The 21,271-nt window shown below is 34.4% G+C and overlaps 1 protein-coding gene across 6 annotated transcripts in view; it reads right to left on the reverse strand.

Annotated features, from left to right (window-relative positions):
• The window catches only part of IMMP1L (inner mitochondrial membrane peptidase subunit 1), a 92,189-nt gene that overhangs the window by 58,395 nt on the left and 12,523 nt on the right, over window positions 1-21,271 (reverse strand). Inside the window, exons 2-3 of one of the 6 annotated variants that reach the window (XM_031653930.1) lie at window positions 15,355-15,451; window positions 10,250-10,367 (exon numbers count right to left, since the gene is read on the reverse strand). The exons of 3 other annotated variants lie outside the window; for them this stretch is intronic. The gene's annotated coding sequence lies outside the window, so the exon portion shown is untranslated. Of the gene's footprint in view, window positions 1-10,249; window positions 10,977-15,354; window positions 15,452-21,271 lie in introns of those variants that run through there. 2 more of the 6 variants (XM_021926822.1, XM_021926824.2) reach the window with 2 other exon arrangements.

Raw genomic sequence — 21,271 nt, forward strand, 5'->3', positions numbered from 1 at the left:
GCAGCAGGTTCTGCTGTCTATCTCTGCTAGTATCTGGGGAATACCCTTTAAATCCCAGCCCTACTTAGAAGAATAAGCTAAGGATCACAAAACATGACCTCAAAAACCCTGATATGACTATATTCTGACCCAGAGGCATTCATTCTAGGTGAAGATTAGAACTTTGCATAATAAGATTACACAGCAAGTGAATGATATCAAGGGACTATCCATATGCAGCCGCCTGGTTTTGTATAGACAGCCTGTGCTCTGCAATATGCAGTGCAGACGAAAAAGAGCTTGGTCTTTCTAGCTGAAATAAAATAGATTCACATAAATTAGTTGGCCATTTCCAGATTTCTAAATCCCCTATTACATCTTTTATTGACAGCTCCTGTGAGGATAGCACAAATGTTATTCCTTTTTATTCTGTGCTTCTATAACAATCATGCTCTGTAATTGAAATGTACATAGATTATGTCTAGAAATTAACATCTTGTTTGCTATAATCTTGGATTACAATTGACTGTGTACATAATAAAATTAGGAAATCAATGGACGGATTTATCATCTCCAAGAAACTAGAGGTATTGTTTAAAGAATAGTTTAACATTTTGTGCCAACACTTTAAATGCAGGAGTCACAGGGAGTAGTCAATAAAAACGTAAGTGAGTCCAAGATTACAGCAGGCATTGGCTAATAGCTAAAAATTGTATTACATAAAATTAGGTCATAGCCCTCAAAATTTAGAAAATGTGAAAAACTCAGAGATTTCATAAATATAGTTTTCTCTAAGTCATACTTGAGCAAGGTCAATTATATATGACCATTTTAAATAAAATTGTATGCCTACAGTATTTTACATGAATTTCCTTCATCATTTTATAACTGTACTTTAAAATATTTGAATCAATTCAAATCTATTATAATTCAAGGTTTTATAATTCTTAACAATATGTTTTTAAAATAGTTATCAGTGAAGAAATCTCTCCTTACATTTAAATATGTACAGAACATTTTAAATGTGTAGGATTCTAGAGAAATTTAGAAAATATTTTATAATCAGCTTCTTCCACCCATGACATTTACAGCTATACCAGCTTATCTAAGCAAATTTATATGAAAAGAGAGATTCATACACATTTACACAAAAATCTGTCCAGAATAAATCTAAGGATGTGAAGAGAAGACGTTGTAAGTTTTATATATATAAAAAAAAAAGTACTAAGATTTGCCATAGAATTCTTGTAAAACTAAGCTCCTTGGTATACTTACAATATGGCTTACTTGACAAGTTTGATTTGCCTACAATTTTTGAGGAACACTCCACATTTATTACATTAGTCATTATCACCTCATCATTACAATCTCTTTAAATATATCTGTACAATGTCTGATAGGTACTCAGCAGTCAGGTGACACAATCAGATTTTATGTATCACAGAGAAAGATATCAGCCAATGGTATCAGTGCTATAAAAAACTTTATGTAATTTCAACTACATAGCACATGAATATTCTTTGGTTACCTTGACTAGGATATTACTAGAAAAATAATGAGAAATGTAAAAAGTACATATTTTTGTTATGATATTTTGTTACAATTGTGTAATACTTTAGAACTATACTGTTCAATAAGGTAGCCACTAGCCTTATGAGGCCACTTGAAAGATGACTAGTCCAAATTGAGATGTACTGTAAGTATTAAACACACACTGGACTTTGAAGACTTAATACAAAAAAGGGAAAGTATTTTGTTAATGTTTATATTGATTACATATTGAAAATATTTTGGTCATAGTTGATTATGTGATTCATATTATATTTCTAATGGACAGCACCACTTTAGCAGGTCTTATATTTTCAATAATATGTTCCTTAACCAAATGAAAATGGTGCAACTAACAAAAATACTGAAGCAGAGGGTTAATTATGGAAGAACATTCCAGTGTCAAATCTGGTAGATAAGCTTAGAAAAGAAAGTATGAAATCCTGTCATTTTAGCTTCTACTTCACATTTTCAGTTTAAGGATGGGGGTGGGAGAAGAGAAGACCTGCCAAATTGCTGACCATCAATGTGTAAAAAAAGAATGATGTGATGTAGTTACAAATGCTTTAGTCCAGTAAATTTAGGTTTTTTAAAAAATTGTCTCTTGAGCAATTTCATAAAAAACTAGTGAGGTCTATGTTACTCCCTCATCGATCTCAAAAGATAGCAACTTCAAAAAACATGTTTGGATCTAGAAAGGCATGAACTTTTTTCTACGTTGTTATTGTAATTGGTTATATTCAAATTTTTAAAGTACATTTAAGTAGTAACTACAGAGATTTGAGGCATTTAGTATACTTCAGAATATTCACAAAATAAAAAGATCAACATTATAAATTATTCGTAGGTGGCTTTTCTATTAGTCTTTTCATCATATCAATGAAATTCTTTTAAAAATCCTTTAATAAAAAGGGTTTTATAGAAATAAGTAAAACTGAAAATAATTTAATTCAAGAAATGTAATTATTCATTTATAATGACAACTGATATTATACAATTAAAACACAAAGTCTACCTTTGTCACACAATGGAATATGATTTGAATATAAACATGTTCTTAAGGTACTAACTCATTTTAAAAGTTGCTTTTTCATAATTATTCCCTTATAATATTTATCTGTAATACTGAGGCTAACGATGAAATTGAAATGTGAGTATCAATAAATAAGATGAATAAAATTTAAATCAATTTTTTATGACCTAGTCATGCTACTTATTTTTTGCCTTTTACAACTATGTAGGTTTATTCCTTTTCTGGTTACAAGTATCACATAGACATTGCACATACACACACAAAAGCAAAATAATAACAATAACAAAAAAAACTTTCTAACCATCAATAGATGAGTGCAATGATATTCAGTCTGAGTTAATCTCCAGACATCCAAATTCATGAATAAAAATTCATCAGTTTTAAATACACTGAGCCTATTAAGCAAGAACAAAAGCATATGCACAAAAGAGCTTTTAATATATTTCAAAGCCCACAAGAGCCATGGTCTCATTAAAATTATAAATTACACAAACATGGAATGAAGATTCAAACTGCAGTGCAGCTAAGCAGATTACAGAAAACCCCGCGTTCCATATGATAACACACCATGGCCCTCCCAGATGGGGGCTTGGAACAAAAAGGCCATCACCACAGCTAGGGAAAACCTCCTTGTGATCTCTGGTTTCTGTTCAGCAGATGACAGCCAAATAATATGTTGATTATTCTGTTTGTGCTGCTAAGCTTGTAAGATGGAATAAAGCGATATGATCTATTGTGAACCCAATGCTAATGTGTTGCTCCACTCATAAATAATATACTGAATTTATTTTCAAACTATCTCTTATCTGAATTTCAGTTTTTAAATGCATGAATTAAAATAAAAGCCAGGATAAAATAATACTTAATTTGATGCTTTAAACTAAAAAATGCAATTGACAAGTGAAAAATATCTAAATGCTCAGTGAAGAGTTATTACAATCACCTTGAATTTCGGCACTGTAATGGGAGACAAAAAAACACTTTTAAATAGGCAATTACTTTCATTAGGAAATATAAATATAAAATTAAGTAATATAATAATTATGAAGTTAATAATATACATTATGGACAAGATAAAAACAAAAATATTAGGGTATGCAAAAACACTTTTCTACAACATTATAGCTCATAGTCAGAACATATAGTGAAAGCATTTTTTAACAATAAAAAGAATAATTGAAGACCTCATAAATGTTCATAACTTCCACAAGAAATCTTACTTAAAATTTAAAAGAAGTTTATAAAAATAATTTTCAAATAGCTAGCATTTTATTTTTATTTGGCGACAAAAGTTAAAACCTAATTTTTACCTCAATTAAAAAAAAGGTATATTTAAAATCCTAAGCTTTAAAGATGATGCCCAAATGAAGTAACAGGGATTGTGTCTGTGAATACTTTACAAAATTGTGTATTTCATGAATAAACATATTTATGAATACTATTGTTTAAAATATTAAAAATCATAACATTTACCTCTTCACCCCAAAATTCCTCCCTTAATACTCTAGTAGACTCTCCTTAAAGGCAAACTAAATAGTACATTAAAACTGCATATAAGGTGAACATGAATAAACACACTGTTTTCTTAAGGGAGTATTTTGTAGAAAGTACATAATTACGGTCATTGGCCTAAGTCCACCTCATTTTTGTCTCCAGATACAGACTGAGCCCAAAAGTACTGCAAAACTCCACAATATGTAAATACAGACTGAAATTTTAAATCTAAAAGGTAAAGCAAAAATGTTTTTAAAGAAAAACTAAGAAGATAAAACATTCTTGAAGTAGATAAATATTTCTTAAACAAGAATTAAAAAGCACTAAACATAAATGATGAACTAGACTACTTTAAAGACATAAACTTCTGTTCATTAAAAGCACTATTAAGAGAGTAAAAAGACAAACCTCATAGGAAGAAATAGTTGCAATACCTATAGCCAATGAAGGACTCATATTTTGAATATACAAAGAACTCCCACAAATCAAAGGAAATGACAGATAGGCTAACAGAAAAGTAGGCCAAAGAAGTGAACAGGAACTTCACAGAAGAAAATAACCAAACAGCCCATATACATATGAAAAAGCACTCAACTTCATTAATCGGGGAAATATAAAGTTAAATCATTACGGTTTACTACTTTGCAACCACCAGAATTGGAAAAATGAAAAAGATGGGGGGAAAAAAAGAGTGTTGGAAACATGTGGAGCAACTAGAACTCTCTCGCATACTATAAATATAGCCTGATACAAACATTTTAGAAAACTGTTCACCATTGTTACTTAAAGCTGAACATATACATACTGCTGACCTGGTAATTTTGCTCCTAGATATATCACTAAAAGAAATGTGTAGATATATAACTCAAGAAATATGTATTAGAATGTTCATAAAAGCATTATATAGAAACCACGCAAATGTCCACTAACAGTAGAATGGATAAATAATAGTTATATATTCACAACTACATGCAGCAATAAAAACAAACTACAACTATGTGGATAAATCTTAAGACACAATGTTGAACAAAGGAAACCAGACACAAAAAATTATACTGTATAATTTTCTATATATAATACAAAAACAAGAAAAATGTATCTTTGCTATTAAAATTCAAGGCAGTGATTATCCTTGTTGGGGAGGGGACACAGTGACTGGAAGGGTACACGAAGGTGTCTTCTGGAGTGCTGATAATGTTCTTTTACTTTATCTGTGTGCTGGTTATATGGATGTATTTGGTTTACGAAAAATTCATTAGGCTATCCACTCACAATGTGTGCACTTTTCTGTACGTGTGGCTTTCTTTAAAGTCACTTTTACATAAAAATACACAGATGTACAAAGATAGTGAAAATCCTAGTCATAAGAAATTTAGGAACTGACATGTATACAATCCGAGGGAGAAAACTGAGGGTTCTTACCATATATATCTGAATAACCAAATTTTCAACTACACAGTTAACTTCCTAGATGCTTATAAATGGAAGACATTTATAAGAATCATTCACCCTATTATCTTCCCCTGAACCCAATCATGTATTCAGAGATATCTAGTCTTCGTGTTAGAAGTAACTGATACTGCTCTTGTAACACAGCTTTTAAAGTAGTCTCAGGACTGAAGATTTGCCCTTATATGTGGGAAACTAAAGTGGTACAGAAAGCAGTATACAGAATACATGCCTGCCGTATTCACTCTTCCTCCTAAATTTCATAAGCTTTAGTTTGTTAATCATGAATGTGTATTACTTAATTTAATAGCACTTCCTTGAAAACTTTCATTTTAATTTTTCAGAGAAATTAAAATATAATTTACTCTTTAATATCAATACCATACACACTAAAGCTTCATGATAATCTGATAATAAACTATACATCTCATATCTCCCAATTAAATATTTCGCTTATTTCCATACTAGAATCAATATATGATTTATAATACTTTTTTTCTTATATTGAAAAGATGCTTTAAGAGATAAGCCAGGAAAGATCATCCAAAGATTATTATAGTTTATGTTTAATTTGTATAACAAATATTTATTTATTTACCGCTTACCATCTGCCAGGCTCTAGGAAAAACAGAATAAAAATAGCTAATTTTACAGTAAGTATAGTAGGGTTACTCTTTTCTTTCACTCTCATTTGATTTACAAATAAAACTATTTTCAACTAGTAACATATTAACATATTCAAAAGTTAAAATTACTCTAAAGGATATATATATATATATAGTAAAAGTCCCATCTTCCCTATTTTCTTCACCCCCACAAAGATTTAAATTTTGTATAAACTTACAGATTTTGTTATGTAAATATAAGCAAATATGAATATATGGTTTTATTCCCCTCCCAATTTACACAAAACACACTTTACTGTACATTGTTTTGAATTCTGCTTTTTCCAAATAACAACGGTATGTGAAAAACTTTCCAAATTTTCATATAGAAAAAATCCACTTTTTTTTAACAGCTGTAGAGTATTTCATTGTATAGTTACGTCATAGTTCATTTAACCAACACATTGCCAATAGACACTAAGGAATTTCCAATCTTTTGCTACCACACACAAAGTTATAATGAAAATTCCGATACATATGTTATTTTGTAAGTACACACCAAAATTTCTGTAATGAATTCCCAAAATTGGAACTGAGATGAGGTAAATGCATTGGTCTTTTTCTAGAAATTGTCAATTTGCATTCCACAGGAGTTGCATCATTTTGCACTTCCACAACATATGCATCTCAGATTTATCCTGAAAAAAAGCTATTCCTCTCTTTGGGCCTATAAAATACTTTGTTCGTAAGGCAATTTCCAAAGACGTGCTCATTGCAATAAACTACATAAAGCTCTCGGTTTATTTTTTTTCCCAGATGCAAGTGTAAAATTTGCTGACTTAGTAAGTTTAAAAAAGCAAATAAATTTTCAAATTAAAAAACAAACCTCATACAAACTCAGCAAATCAGCATATTAATGCCTAAATGTGCTGGGATAGCAACTATTTGTCTTTCCAATATCTCCTGTGCTCCAAAAACAAGTATACTCCCTACTCCAGTTTTTTTAAAAATTCACATTCAATAATTTATAAATGGATAAGAAGTCAAATGCATTTCACTTCTAAATGAACGTTTTCCTAAACCACTTAAATGTTTTCATGAAGTCAAATCTGTGTTACTTCTACATTTTTTAAAGCCATAATTTCAAAGGTGATTTAAACTTTATGACTGCCATTTTTAACAGGTAATATCATCTAATGTATTATTTTTATTTCAATGTCTATCCTGTCAAATATTTAATAATTGGAAAACAAACACTAAGTCCACTGGACTTCCTATTTGAAGTCATCCTTAAGTAAATCCGTTTCAATAAGCCACAACTGTTCTGCTGGAAAACATGTAAATGATCATATTTATTCCCCAAATAAGGATACGCAACCTATGCTGCATATATATTAGGCAGAAATCAGTCAGTCAGACAGAAATCAGTCTGAGGTTATCTCAATATCCTGTAAAAACAAAGTGGCTAGACTAGTTGCTGATACCAAAATGAATTTTAAAACGCTAGCACACATTCTCTGCTCTTATAGTCAGCAGATGTGACAGAACCGTACTTAAGCCTTCACCTAAGTAATACATAATGTTAGGCAAATGCGTTGATTTTAAATATGAGTCAAACAGAAGGCATTGACAACAAAAAGCAAGAATCACCTAAGAAATGTAAAAGAAAACAAAACCAATGAGAAAACACATCACAGTAGCTCTGAGGACAAAAAAGCTTATCAGGCTAGGATAATTTAGAAGAAAACAGTCCAACACAGCATACAATTCTGAGGAAATAACTTTAATTCTGTAAAATGACTGATGTTCACAGTAACAACTCAGAGCCATTAAAAAAAAGCCTTAAAATGTGTTCTGTTTAAGAGAACAAAGACGTACGTTTTTCTAATGAATGAAGTACTCAAAGTAAAACGTCTCAGTTAAAATCAGAATATACAGTGGTTGCCCTTTAGAAGATGAACTGTGATAAAGTGCAGTAACATTATGGGGGCTTTAGATGCGCAACTTTTTTTCCCGTTTTTTTTTTTTTTTGTAATGACCTCTCCTTGCGATAGACTTGCGACTTTCTATGCTAATCCAGTTCTTAGTTAAGAACCAAAAGAATATCTGATTTTTTCTGCAAGCAATTTAGGCATATATTCACTTAAATGACTGGAACACTCAAGAAAATGTCCTGATTTCATTTTACTTTAAGTTGTAACTGCCAAAGTAGACAGGTTAGTCTAGTTTCTAGCTCCAATTTGCTAAATGGCCTTGTTCAAGTGACTCAATCTCTCTAGTCCTTAGTTTCTTCATCAGTAAAGTGAAGGAGTTATAGAAGGCATGACATATTACTAAATAGAATGAGTGTGCTAACAAAATGAAACAAAGAGTTACTACATTAGGTCCTGTATCTACATCAATAGTATAACTAGATCTATCTGTATGTACTCTATATTTAAACTATCTCAAACTGTATGTCACTTTACTATATATGTAAGGCCTACAATAAAAGAAATGATAATCATTTTAGAATCTTCCCCAACATTTAATACTGTTACTGTCAGGATATAAAGAATGTATACATGATATGTAACCAGGATATTCTTTAAAACACATTCTCAGCAATGTCATCAAATACTAGAAACAACTCAATGATCTACCAACAGCAGAAAGAATGAATAAATTCTGGCACATTTAATTCAAAGGGATAATACATAACAACAAAAATGAATGAAATAAAACTACACATAACTACATGGATAACTCTTCAAAACATAATGCTGAGTGAAGGAAGAAAGAATACACGATTCCATAAAGATTAAAAAGAGGCAAAAAAAAAAGTAAACATACTGCTTAGGAATACATGTAAAGTGACAAAATTATATTCGAAATTGTATAAATAATTACCATTAAAGTCATGATACTGGTTACCTCTAAAGAAAAGAAAGTATATCAAGAGTTTCTGGGGTGCCAGTAATACTCTATTATTACAAAGATGCTTGCTAAATATTTAATTTATAATTATTCATTGTATTATATATTTATGTTCCTGTATCATTATATTTTACAATAAAAAGTTATAATTATATACTTTCTAAAATAATACTAATATATTTTTATAAAAAGGAAGGATTCCTTTCTGCTGTCAACAGTTTCCTTGAACTACATTTCTAATTTTTAATGCAATATTTTAATAATGAAGAAACAAGTTACTATGCCTAATTCTCCACAATCCTAATTAAAAGTGGATTTCAGAGGCTTATTTAATAGCTACAAAATAATACCAGGCCTTTAAATAATACAAGATCAGTTATCCTGCTAGATCTTGGCTTAGCAGCTCCATGTTATTTCTGTCTGTCACTCTTTTCAAGAAAATGCATGCTCATTTAAAAAAAAATTCCAAATGATATTCAGGTAATAATTTGAGGCATGCTGCATTTCAAAAAACACAATAGTTTAGTCCTGAAGTAGGAAGAAACACACTTTTAACCTTCACACATTTTAAAATAATTTTGGGAGCACTTGTGTATGCATACAACATGAAGGTCCATGATAGGCAAGTCACAGACAATACAGATGAAAACCACACTGTGAGTACTAGAAAACATGATAGCTGGATTATAGCATAGATATACAATGTCTAACGTAAATTATACTGGGGCAGTTTTATATATTTTCTTTGGAAAAACAAAAGTATAGGGAATGGAAATTATTACAGAACATATAATAATACCAGTAAACTAACTTACATTACAAAAAAAAAACCCACACAATTTACAAAATCCTCAAAGGTTCACCACCTAGAAGCATCCTTCAGTGTGTTCAGTTATTCCAACTTTTAGATGGCGCTCAACAGGAAGCAGACAATGAAATTTTGAAACAAGACTATCAGTACTTTCATCAGGCTTCAGGTATCAACATGATGGCAATGGTATAGCACCTTTATAATAGTTGCTTTCGTTGCATACTATTGGTTTTTGTGAATGCAGCCAAGGATTCCTCTCCTTAGTGGGTCCAACTAACCAGTTATTTGCCCATCTATTAAGTGCCAACTTTACAAAATTACATTGTGTCCAGCAGGGAGCAGCATTACAACAGTCATAAGAGCTAAGTTGAACATGAAACCGACAGAAGAAAAAGGAGGAAAAAGCCCGCTTACCATAGGTCTGTCCTATAATTCATTCAATTTTTAGGGAAGTTGCAGGGCTTCCAGAAAAAAAAAAAAAATTAAAACATGTCTCAAAAGCACAGGTAGGTGATCCATGATTTCAGGAATCCTAAAGCAGGAAATCAAAATTATTTAGAGAAGGCTTTTTTCAACCACATTGAGTTGAATTAGTAGTATATACTATGACTGAATGACAGTTGTAAAGGTGCATCTTCCTCTTAATGGATCCATGAGATCTTGAATTCAGGAATTTGATCACGCTTTTGGAAAAAATGACTTAAAAAAACAGAGAATATTAAAGTCCTTTATCCATCAGAGAATTTAGTTCAAAGAAGAACATAATAGCTAACAGATTATATGAGATCAACCTAGAAAGAACTATGGTCCAAGAGTTACATGAGTTGACAGGGCAACCATCGACAGTTTATTAAACTCTTCTAGACGCAGATATAGACAGGATGCAAACATTAACTTCTATAGGTCAGCATGAATACCTGAGGTTAATTTTAAGAATAAAAAAGCAGTAGAAAAGCAGAATACAATACTAGTGACATAAGACTAAACTAGATATGTACTGAATATGAGGAATGTGTGTGATACAGTAAAAAAACCCTCGTGATCAGTTATAATATGACAAAGGCAAAACAATACGTTTGATACTGACTTGGATGTCAAAACTGGCCTCATAGTCAACTATAATAATTCTATCTCAGTTTTTATAATTAAGAAAAAAAGTTTTTTTATTTTATTTATTTTATATATTTTTTTTTTTTTGAGACAGAGTCTCGCTCTGTCACCCAGGCTGGAGTGCTGGGGCACGATCTCAGCTCACTGCAAGTTCCGCCTCCCAGGTTCAGGCCATTCTCCCGCCTCAGCCTCCCGGGTAACTGAGACTACAGGCGCCCACCACCACGTCCAGCTAATTTTTTTGTATTTTTAGTAGAGACGGGGTTTCACCGTGTTAGCCAGGATGCTCTTGATTTCCTGACCTCGTGATCTGCCCGCCTCGGCCTCCCAAAGTGCTGGGATTACAGGCGTGAGCCACCGAGCCCAGCCAAAAATGTTTAGTTTTATTTGGAATGTTAAAGTTTGCTTTGTGTGAGTTTGCGTGTGACTTTTCAGTGTCTACCATAAAAAACAAATTTTTGCCTTTAAAACAATATATGCATATTCACTTTTAAATACACATAATTGCATATATCTATATAATATACAATATCACGTATCAACATATTATTAATATACAAATAATATAACATTTACTTGAAATTTAATTAATATGTAAAATGGTTTCTATTTTCTAACAAATGACATAAGCAGTTTGCCTTGGGCAAATGATATAAAGAATATGGTTTCACTCTAATAATTACCATCAATTTGACTGAAGCTGAAAGAAACTCTGATATATTAATCTTCTACCCGTTAGCAGTAAACTATTAGTTGCATTACTTATCATCTTTTGCTCTCCTTAGTCTTATCTCTTGCCTTCGCTTTTACACATTTCACTTTTCTGATAATTCTTCATTTTTGCCAATCTATCTTCCTCCTCTTTTGTAATGCATTTCTGTATCAATCCAAATTTTTAATTCAATCTCCTCTCTTTATGACACTACCACTTTTTTTTTTCTTTTATCCTGGTACCTTTAAAAATTAGTTTTCTCCTGTAACAATAGTCTGTTTAAAAATATCATTTCATCCACTTACAAGCACCATGCTTGATCTTAAAAATCTTAACAGTCTCACATAATTGGAAGACACAACTAAATACACTTAAATTATATTTGTTATTCATAAAAATTTTTCCTGAGTTATTTAAGAACTTGCTAAATGTTTTTAAATTTGATCTTGAAACATGCAAAAATTTCAAGGAAATCTAATCTCACACAATCATTCCAAAAAATTGGAGACAACCACTATTCTAATAAAGAGATAATTTAGGATCTTACTACATTGATATGAATAAATATTGAGTAACCAACTTCTCTAAATCAACAGAACTTTAGAGCTATTTATTCATATACATGTGGGCATGTAATGTACAATATCCACATTAAAAGCAAAGGCACATGCCTGTAATCCCAGCACTTTGGGAGGCCGAGGAGGGTGGATCACGAGGTCAAGAGATCAAGATCATCCTGGCAACATGGTGAAACCCTGTCTCTACTAAGAATACAAAAATTAGTCAGGCATGGTGGGGTGCACCTGTAATCCCAGCTACTCGGGAGGCTGAGGTAAAAGAATCGCTTGAACCCAGGAGGCGGAGGTTGCAGTGAGCCGAGATCATACCATTGCACTCCAGCCTGGTGACAGAGCGAAACTCCAGTTAAAAAACAAAACAAAACAAAAAGCGGTACATTAAACCCCCTACTTCTAATATATATTATAAAGTCTGAGAAGAAAAGTGATTTTCCTGTTCAGCACTCTCTAACATAAACATTAAAGGTATTAGTAGGTTGTAAAATAATGTCATAATAATTATTCACAAGCTTTGAAATTTTTTAATATTTGTACATAGATTATACAACACCATTTATAATATAATTACCTAGAAAGAGACTATAGTGAGTTGAGACATGTTCCCCCTTCCTTCCTCCCCTACCCAAATTCATGTTCACCTGGAACCTCAGAACATGACCTTATCTGGAAAAAGGGTCTTTGCAGATGTAATTAAGGACCAATGTGAGATCATACTAGATTAGAAAGGGTCCTAAATCCAATGAGAATGTCCTCATTAGAGACAGAAAAGGACACAGGAAGACACAGAGAAAAGAACAACATGAAAATGAAGTCAGCCTAGAGTTACACTGCCTCAGGGCAAGGAATAAAATGCTACCAGAAGCTGTAGAAGCAAAGAAGAATGCGCCCCTAGAGTTTTCATAATAAACATGGCCCTGCTGACAACCTGACTTCATATTTTTGACCTCCAAAATTGTGAGACAATTAATCTTTGTGTGTTAAGTCACCAAGTTTTTGTTCATTTGTTATGGTAATTTTAGAGAACATAGATTTTCATACCAAAAACTGGAGTGTTGCTGAAATAGATACCTAAAAATAGAAAAACAGAAAAAGCCTAGGTTGCCTTGAAGAAATTTTTGGTAGAAAAAGAAATCTTAAGAAAACTCTGCTGAGGGCTCAGAAGGAAGACAAGAGGTAAAGAAAACTTCTATCACCTTAAAGAATACATATATTATCATCAACAGAATGTTGACAGAAATAGGAACATTAAAAAGGTTTCTGATGAAATCTCAAGAAGGAAATGGTATTGGAAACATCGTATTGGAAAGTAAAGAAAAAGCAGTCCTTGTTGTAAAGTGGCAGAAAACTTGGCTGAAATGGGTTCTACTATGCAGCAAAAAGTAGAATTTGGTAAGCAATTAATTTGAATACGTAGCTGAGGGGATTTCCAAACAAAGTGTTAAACGCGTATACTGTTTTCTCCGGGCTGCTTATAGTAAAATGTGAGGGAAAAGAGATAAATTGAGGAAGAAATTGTTAAGCAAAGAAAAACCTATGATTTGGAGATTTCTTAACCTATTTAAATTGTAAAAGATGCTAAAAGCAAGCTCTGGAGAAGGGCCAAGGATGTGGCTGAAAAACCTTTTCTGAAGAGATTAGGTATGTGACAAATAGGTCCAATCAATCTTTTCAGCAGAAGCTAGGAACAGAGATGAGGTTATCCAGGAAGGATCTTTGAAGAATTCCCTTATAATGGCAGAGATCCTCTAGATATACATGGGAGACCCACACATTTTAAAATATTCACAGTAAACCATGCTACAAACACATGTGCTGTCACCCAGGCTTTGCTGTTCTGTCTATAAAGAACAGGCAGAGTAGATTTAGTATAATTCTTAAGGGTCTTGGGATTTTCATAATGGTAAATGAGCACTGGCTTCAACTTAAAGTCACCAGTTGCCATTATCCCCTTAGGAGAGTGAGTCTGTCCTGTGAAGCTTCAAAGCCAGGCATTGACTTCTCTCCAGCTATAAAAAGTCCTAGATAGCATCTGCTTCCAACAGAAGGCTGTTTAATCTACAATGAAAATGTGTTACTTCGTGTACACACCTATATCAACTATCTTTGCTAGATACAGGTAACTCCCTGCAGCTCGCCACACACTTATGTTATGGCTTCTTTCCTTAAACCTCATTAACACAAATCTTTCAAATGTTCTTCTGTAGCTTCCTCACCTCTCTCAGCCTTCATAGAATTGAAAAGAAACAGGATCTTACTCTGGATTAGGCTTTGACTTGAAGGAACACTGTGGCTGGTTTGATCCATTAAGACAACTAAAACTTTCTCTGTATCAGCAATAAGGTCATTTCTCTTTCTTATCATTCATGAGTTTATGAACTTTTCCTATTGCATTCATAGCTTAACTGTTTGGCAAGAGGCCTACCTTTTGGCCTGTCTCAGCTTTCAACAAGCCTTCCTTGGTGAGCTCAATCATTTCTAGCTTTTGATTTAAAGTGACAAATATGCAATGCTTTCTTTCACTTGAACACTTAAAGACCACTTTAAAAATCACTGCATGGTTAATTGTCCTAATTTCAATATTGTTATGTCTCAGTGACACAATGAAGTGAATAGGGAGTGAATTGGAAGGCCAGCAAAGGAGAGATGGGGGAACAGCTGGTTGACAGAACAGTCAGCACACATATAGTTACTGATTAAGTTTACATTCTTATATAGGCACAGTTTCTGGTGCCTCAAAACAATTACAATAGCAACATCAAAGATCCTGATCATAGATAACCATCACAGATACAATAATGACGAGAAAGTTTGAAATACTGCAAGAATTATCAAAATGTGACACAGAGACACAAAGTGAGCATGTATACCATAGGAAAAATGGCACCAACAGACTTGCTAATTGCAGGGTTGTCACAAATCTTCAATTTGTAAAAAATGCAGTTCTTCAAAGCTCGATACAGTGAAGCACAAATAAGATGATGCATACCTGTAGTTTGTCTATAAAAAATGTTAAGGGACCCTGAAAAGCCAAAATAATTGTATTACTCCATTTTCATGCTGCTATAAAGAACTGCCCAAGACTGGGTAATTTATAAAGAACAGAGGTTTAATTGACTCACAGTTCTGCAGGGCTTGGGAGGCTTCAGGAAACTTACAATCATGGTGGAAGAAGCAGCAAATGCATCCTTCTTCACATGGTGGCAGGAAGGAGAAGTGCTGAGCAAAGAGGGGAAAGCCCCTTATGAAACCATCAGATCTCAGGAGAACTCACTCACTATCACAAGAACAGTATGGGAGTAACCACCCCCATGATTCAATTACCTCCTACCAATTCCCTTGCACGGTATGTGAGGATTATGGAAACTACAATTCAAGATGACATATGGGTGGGGGCATAATCAACCCATATCATTCCACCCCTAGTCCTGCCCAAATTTCATGTCCTCACATTTCAAAGCACAATCATGCCTTTCCAACAGTTCCCTAAAATCTTAGCTCATTCCAGAATTAACCCAAAAGTCCAAGTCCAAAGTCTCATCTGAGACAAGGCAAGTCCCTTCCACCTATGAGCCTGCAAAATCAAAAGCAAGTTAGTTACTTCCTAGATACAATGGGGGTACAAGCATTGAGTAACTACACCCATTCCAAATGGGAGAAATTGCCCAAAACAAAGGGGCTATGGGCCCCATGCAGGTCCACAATCCAATAGAGAAGACTTTAAACCTTAACATTCCAAAATAATCTCCTTTGACTCCATGTCTCACATCCAGGTCACACTGATGCAAAAGGTGGGCTCCCAAGGCCTTGGGCAACTCCGCCTCTATGGCTTTGCAGGGTACAGCTCCCCTCCTGGCTGCTTCCATGGGCTGGCTTTGAGTGTCTGCAGCTTTTCCAGGTGCACAGTGCAAGTTGTAAGTGCATCTACCATTCCGGGATCTGGAGGACCATGGGCCACTTCTCACAGCTCCACCAGGCCGTGCCTGTGGGGACTCTGTGTGGGGGCTTCAACTCCACATTTCCCTTCCTCATTGCTCTAGCAGAGGTTCTCCATGAGTGCTCCACCCCTGCAGCAGACTTCTGCCTGGACATCCAGGCATTTCCATATATCTTCAGAAATCTAGGAGGAGGTTCCCACACCTCAATTATTGACTTCTGTGCACCCACAGGCCCAACACCACATGGAAGCCACCATGGCTTGGGGCTTGCACCCTCTGAAGCAATGGCCCAAGCTGTACATTTGACCCTTTAACCCATGGCTGGAGCTGACACAGCTGGGATGCAGGACATCATGCCCCAGGACTGCACAGAACAGGGGTAACCCTGGGCCCTGCCCAGGAAACCATTTTTTCCTCCTAGAGGCCTGTGATGAAAGGGCTGCCATGAAGGTCTCTGATACGTCCTAGAGGCATTTTCCCCATTGTCTTGGTGATTAACATTGGGCTCCTTGTTACTTATGCAAATTTCTGTAGCTGTCTTGAATTTCTCCCCAGAAAATGGGTTTTTCTTTTCTATCACATAGTCAGGCTGCAAATTTTCCAAACTTTTTTTTTTCTTTTTTTTTTGAGACGTAGTCTTGCTCTGTCCCCCAGACTGGAGTGCAGTGGTGCAATCTAGGCTCACCGCAAGCTCTGCCCCCCGGATTTACTCATGCCATTCTCCTGCCTCAGCCTCCTGAGCAGCTGGGACTACAGGTGCCCACCACCACACCCGGCTAATTTTTTGTATTTTTAGTAGAGACAGGGTTTCATCGAGTTAGCCAGGATGGTCTCGATCTCCTGACCTCAACATCCACCTACCTTGGCCTCCCAAAGTGCTGGGATTACAGGCGTGAGCCACCGCGCCCAGCCCAAATTTTCCAAACTTTTATGCTCCGTTTCCTCTTTAATACTTTACCGCTTAGAAATTTCTTCCACCAGATATCCTAAATAATCTCTTTCAAGTTCAAAGTTCCACAGATCTCCAGGGTAGTGGCAAAATGCCATCAGTCTCTTTGCTAAAGCACAGCAGAATTACCTTTGCTCCAATTCCTAATAAGTTGCTCATCTCCATCTAAGACCACCTCAGCCATTGACTTCATTGTCCATATCACTATCAGCATTCTGGTCAAAGCCATTCAACAAGTCTCCAGGAAGTTCCAAACTTTCCCACATCTTCCTGTCTTCTGAGCCTTCCAAGTCTCTAGGAAGTTCCAAACTTTCCTACATTTTCCTGTCTTCTGAGCCCTCGAAATTGTTCCAACCTCTGCCTGTTACCCAGTTCCAAAGTCACTTCCACGTTGTCGGGTATCCGTATAGCAGTGCCCCACTCCCTGAGTACCAAATTACTGTATTATTCCATTCTCATGCTAGTCTTGGGCATGCACAAAGAACAGCCTGAGACTGGGTAATTTATAAAGAAAAGAGGTTTAGTTGACTTACAGTTCTGAAGGGCTGGGAAGGCCTCAGGAAACTTACAATCATGGCAAAAGGACTTACACACACAGATTTCAAATGTTGATATTATTATTGTAAGCCCTGAGTCAAAATTTAGTACAAAGTTATAGTAAGCAAAAACATGTGGTACTGGTATAATGACAGATCTATAGACCAATGGAATAGAACAAAGAGCACAGAAATAATGTTGACATAAATGGTCAAATGATTTTTGACAAGGGTGCCAAGACCATTTAATGGGGAAAAGGCAGTCTTTTCAACACATGGTATTGAGAAAACTAGGTATCAACATAAAGAAGAATGAAGTTAGACTTTTTGTCTTACACCATATAAAATTAACTCAAAATAGATCAAAAACCTAAATGGAAGAGCTAAAACTATACAACTCTTGATTGGCCATGATTCATTGGATATGGCAACAAAAACACAGGCCACAAAATAAATAAAAATATATAAACTGGACTTACTCAAATTAAAAACTTTTGAGCATCAAAAAATACTATCACAAGGAGAAAGTATTTGCATATCATACATCTAATTAAAGGTCAAAGTCTAGAATATATAAAGAACTCCTATAACTCAAAACCCCCCAAAAAACAAAACAAAGCCATTACTCAATTCAAAACCGGCAAAGGTTTTCAAAAGACATCTCTCCAGACAAAGTATACGAATGGTCAATAAGCACATGAAAAGATGTTAAACATCCCTAGTCATTAGGGAAATGCATATCAAAACCACAATAAGATATCACATCACATGCATTAGGATGACTATTATCAAAAAAACAAAATAACAAATGTTGGTAAGGATGTGGTGAAATTGTAACCCTTCCGCACTCCTGGAGGGAATGCAAAATGGTACAGCCAATCTGGAAAACAGTTTGGTGATACCTTAAAAAGTTAGTAATAGAATTTTCATATAATCCAGTAATTCTACTGTATGGTATATACCCAAAGGAAATGAAAACAGATATTCAAACAGATAATTCCATGCCAATGTTCAGTGTAGCACAATTTACAATAGCCAAAGGTAGAAACAACCTAAGGGTCTATCAACAGATGAATGGATAAACAAACTGTGATGCGTGTGTGTGTGTGTATATTATAAATATGTTATCTTATATGTTATAATTTAAATATGTAATCTGATATATGATAATCATATAATAGATAATCCTACATATACTACATTATATAATCTGTACAATTTCATATGAGTATATATGATGTTATATCATATATCTGATATCATGTATGATCTTATATATTACATAATATAATCATATATTATATGATATATATTATATATCATCTGTTATATAATCTATGACAATCTTATATATGATAATCTTATATAACATTGTATATGTTATAGATATGTATTATATACTATATATATACACACAGATGGTCCCTGACTTAGTAGTGGTTTCACTTAAGATTTTCAACCTTATAATGGGTTTATCAGGGTATTAAATAAATTTTCAACTTGTAGTATTTTCAACTTAAAATGGGTTTACCAGGACATAACTCCATCATAAGTCAAAGGGCATCTGCAATAGATTATTCAGCCATAAAAAAATGAGGTTCTAATATATGACAGAAAATACATGAACTTTGAAAAACATTATGCTAAGTGAAAACTACTATGCAAATATTAACAAAGGAATATTGTATGATTCCACTTACATGAGGAGATTATAATAAGTTGGCAAACTTACTACGCTTATCTACTGAGATAATTATAAAGATATTATACTTATCTTAAAAAGATATTATACTTATCTACTGAGAGTAGAACACAGACACAGGTTATCGGGGTTGAAACAAGAGAGTACAAAAAGTTACTGCTTCTTGGGTACAATATATCTTTTCTATTTTTTTTTGAGATGGGAGTCTCGCTCTGTCGCCAGGCTGGAGTGCAGTGGCACGATCTCGGCTCACTGCAACCACTGCCTCCCAGGTTCAAGCAATTCTCCTGCCTCAGCCTCCCAAGTAGCTGGGACTATAGGCGCGCGCCACTACGTCCAGCTAATTTTTGTGTTTTTAGTAGAGATGGGGTTTCAGCATGTTGGCCAGGATGGTCTCAATCTCTTGACCGTGTGATCCACCCTACTCAGCCTCCCAAAGTGCTGGGATTACAGGCGTGAGCCACCGCGCCCAGCCCAAATTTTCCAAACTTTTATGCTCCGTTTCCTCTTTAATACTTTACCGCTTAGAAATTTCTTCCACCAGATATCCTAAATAATCTCTTTCAAGTTCAAAGTTCCACAGATCTCCAGGGTAGTGGCAAAATGCCATCAGTCTCTTTGCTAAAGCACAGCAGAATTACCTTTGCTCCAATTCCTAATAAGTTGCTCATCTCCATCTAAGACCACCTCAGCCATTGACTTCATTGTCCATATCACTATCAGCATTCTGGTCAAAGCCATTCAACAAGTCTCCAGGAAGTTCCAAACTTTCCCACATCTTCCTGTCTTCTGAGCCTTCCAAGTCTCTAGGAAGTTCCAAACTTTCCTACATTTTCCTGTCTTCTGAGCCCTCGAAATTGTTCCAACCTCTGCCTGTTACCCAGTTCCAAAGTCACTTCCACGTTGTCGGGTATCCGTATAGCAGTGCCCCACTCCCTGAGTACCAAATTACTGTATTATTCCATTCTCATGCTAGTCTTGGGCATGCACAAAGAACAGCCTGAGACTGGGTAATTTATAAAGAAAAGAGGTTTAGTTGACTTACAGTTCTGAAGGGCTGGGAAGGCCTCAGGAAACTTACAATCATGGCAAAAGGACTTACACACACAGATTTCAAATGTTGATATTATTATTGTAAGCCCTGAGTCAAAATTTAGTACAAAGTTATAGTAAGCAAAAACATGTGGTACTGGTATAATGACAGATCTATAGACCAATGGAATAGAACAAAGAGCACAGAAATAATGTTGACATAAATGGTCAAATGATTTTTGACAAGGGTGCCAAGACCATTTAATGGGGAAAAGGCAGTCTTTTCAACACATGGTATTGAGAAAACTAGGTATCAACATAAAGAAGAATGAAGTTAGACTTTTTGTCTTACACCATATAAAATTAACTCAAAATAGATCAAAAACCTAAATGGAAGAGCTAAAACTATACAACTCTTGATTGGCCATGATTCATTGGATATGGCAACAAAAACACAGGCCACAAAATAAATAAAAATATATAAACTGGACTTACTCAAATTAAAAACTTTTGAGCATCAAAAAATACTATCACAAGGAGAAAGTATTTGCATATCATACATCTAATTAAAGGTCAAAGTCTAGAATATATAAAGAACTCCTATAACTCAAAACCCCCCAAAAAACAAAACAAAGCCATTACTCAATTCAAAACCGGCAAAGGTTTTCAAAAGACATCTCTCCAGACAAAGTATACGAATGGTCAATAAGCACATGAAAAGATGTTAAACATCCCTAGTCATTAGGGAAATGCATATCAAAACCACAATAAGATATCACATCACATGCATTAGGATGACTATTATCAAAAAAACAAAATAACAAATGTTGGTAAGGATGTGGTGAAATTGTAACCCTTCCGCACTCCTGGAGGGAATGCAAA

The sequence above is a fragment of the Papio anubis genome, chromosome 12, assembly GCF_008728515.1.
Source record: "Papio anubis isolate 15944 chromosome 12, Panubis1.0, whole genome shotgun sequence".
Classification (NCBI taxonomy): Eukaryota; Metazoa; Chordata; class Mammalia; order Primates; family Cercopithecidae; genus Papio; species Papio anubis.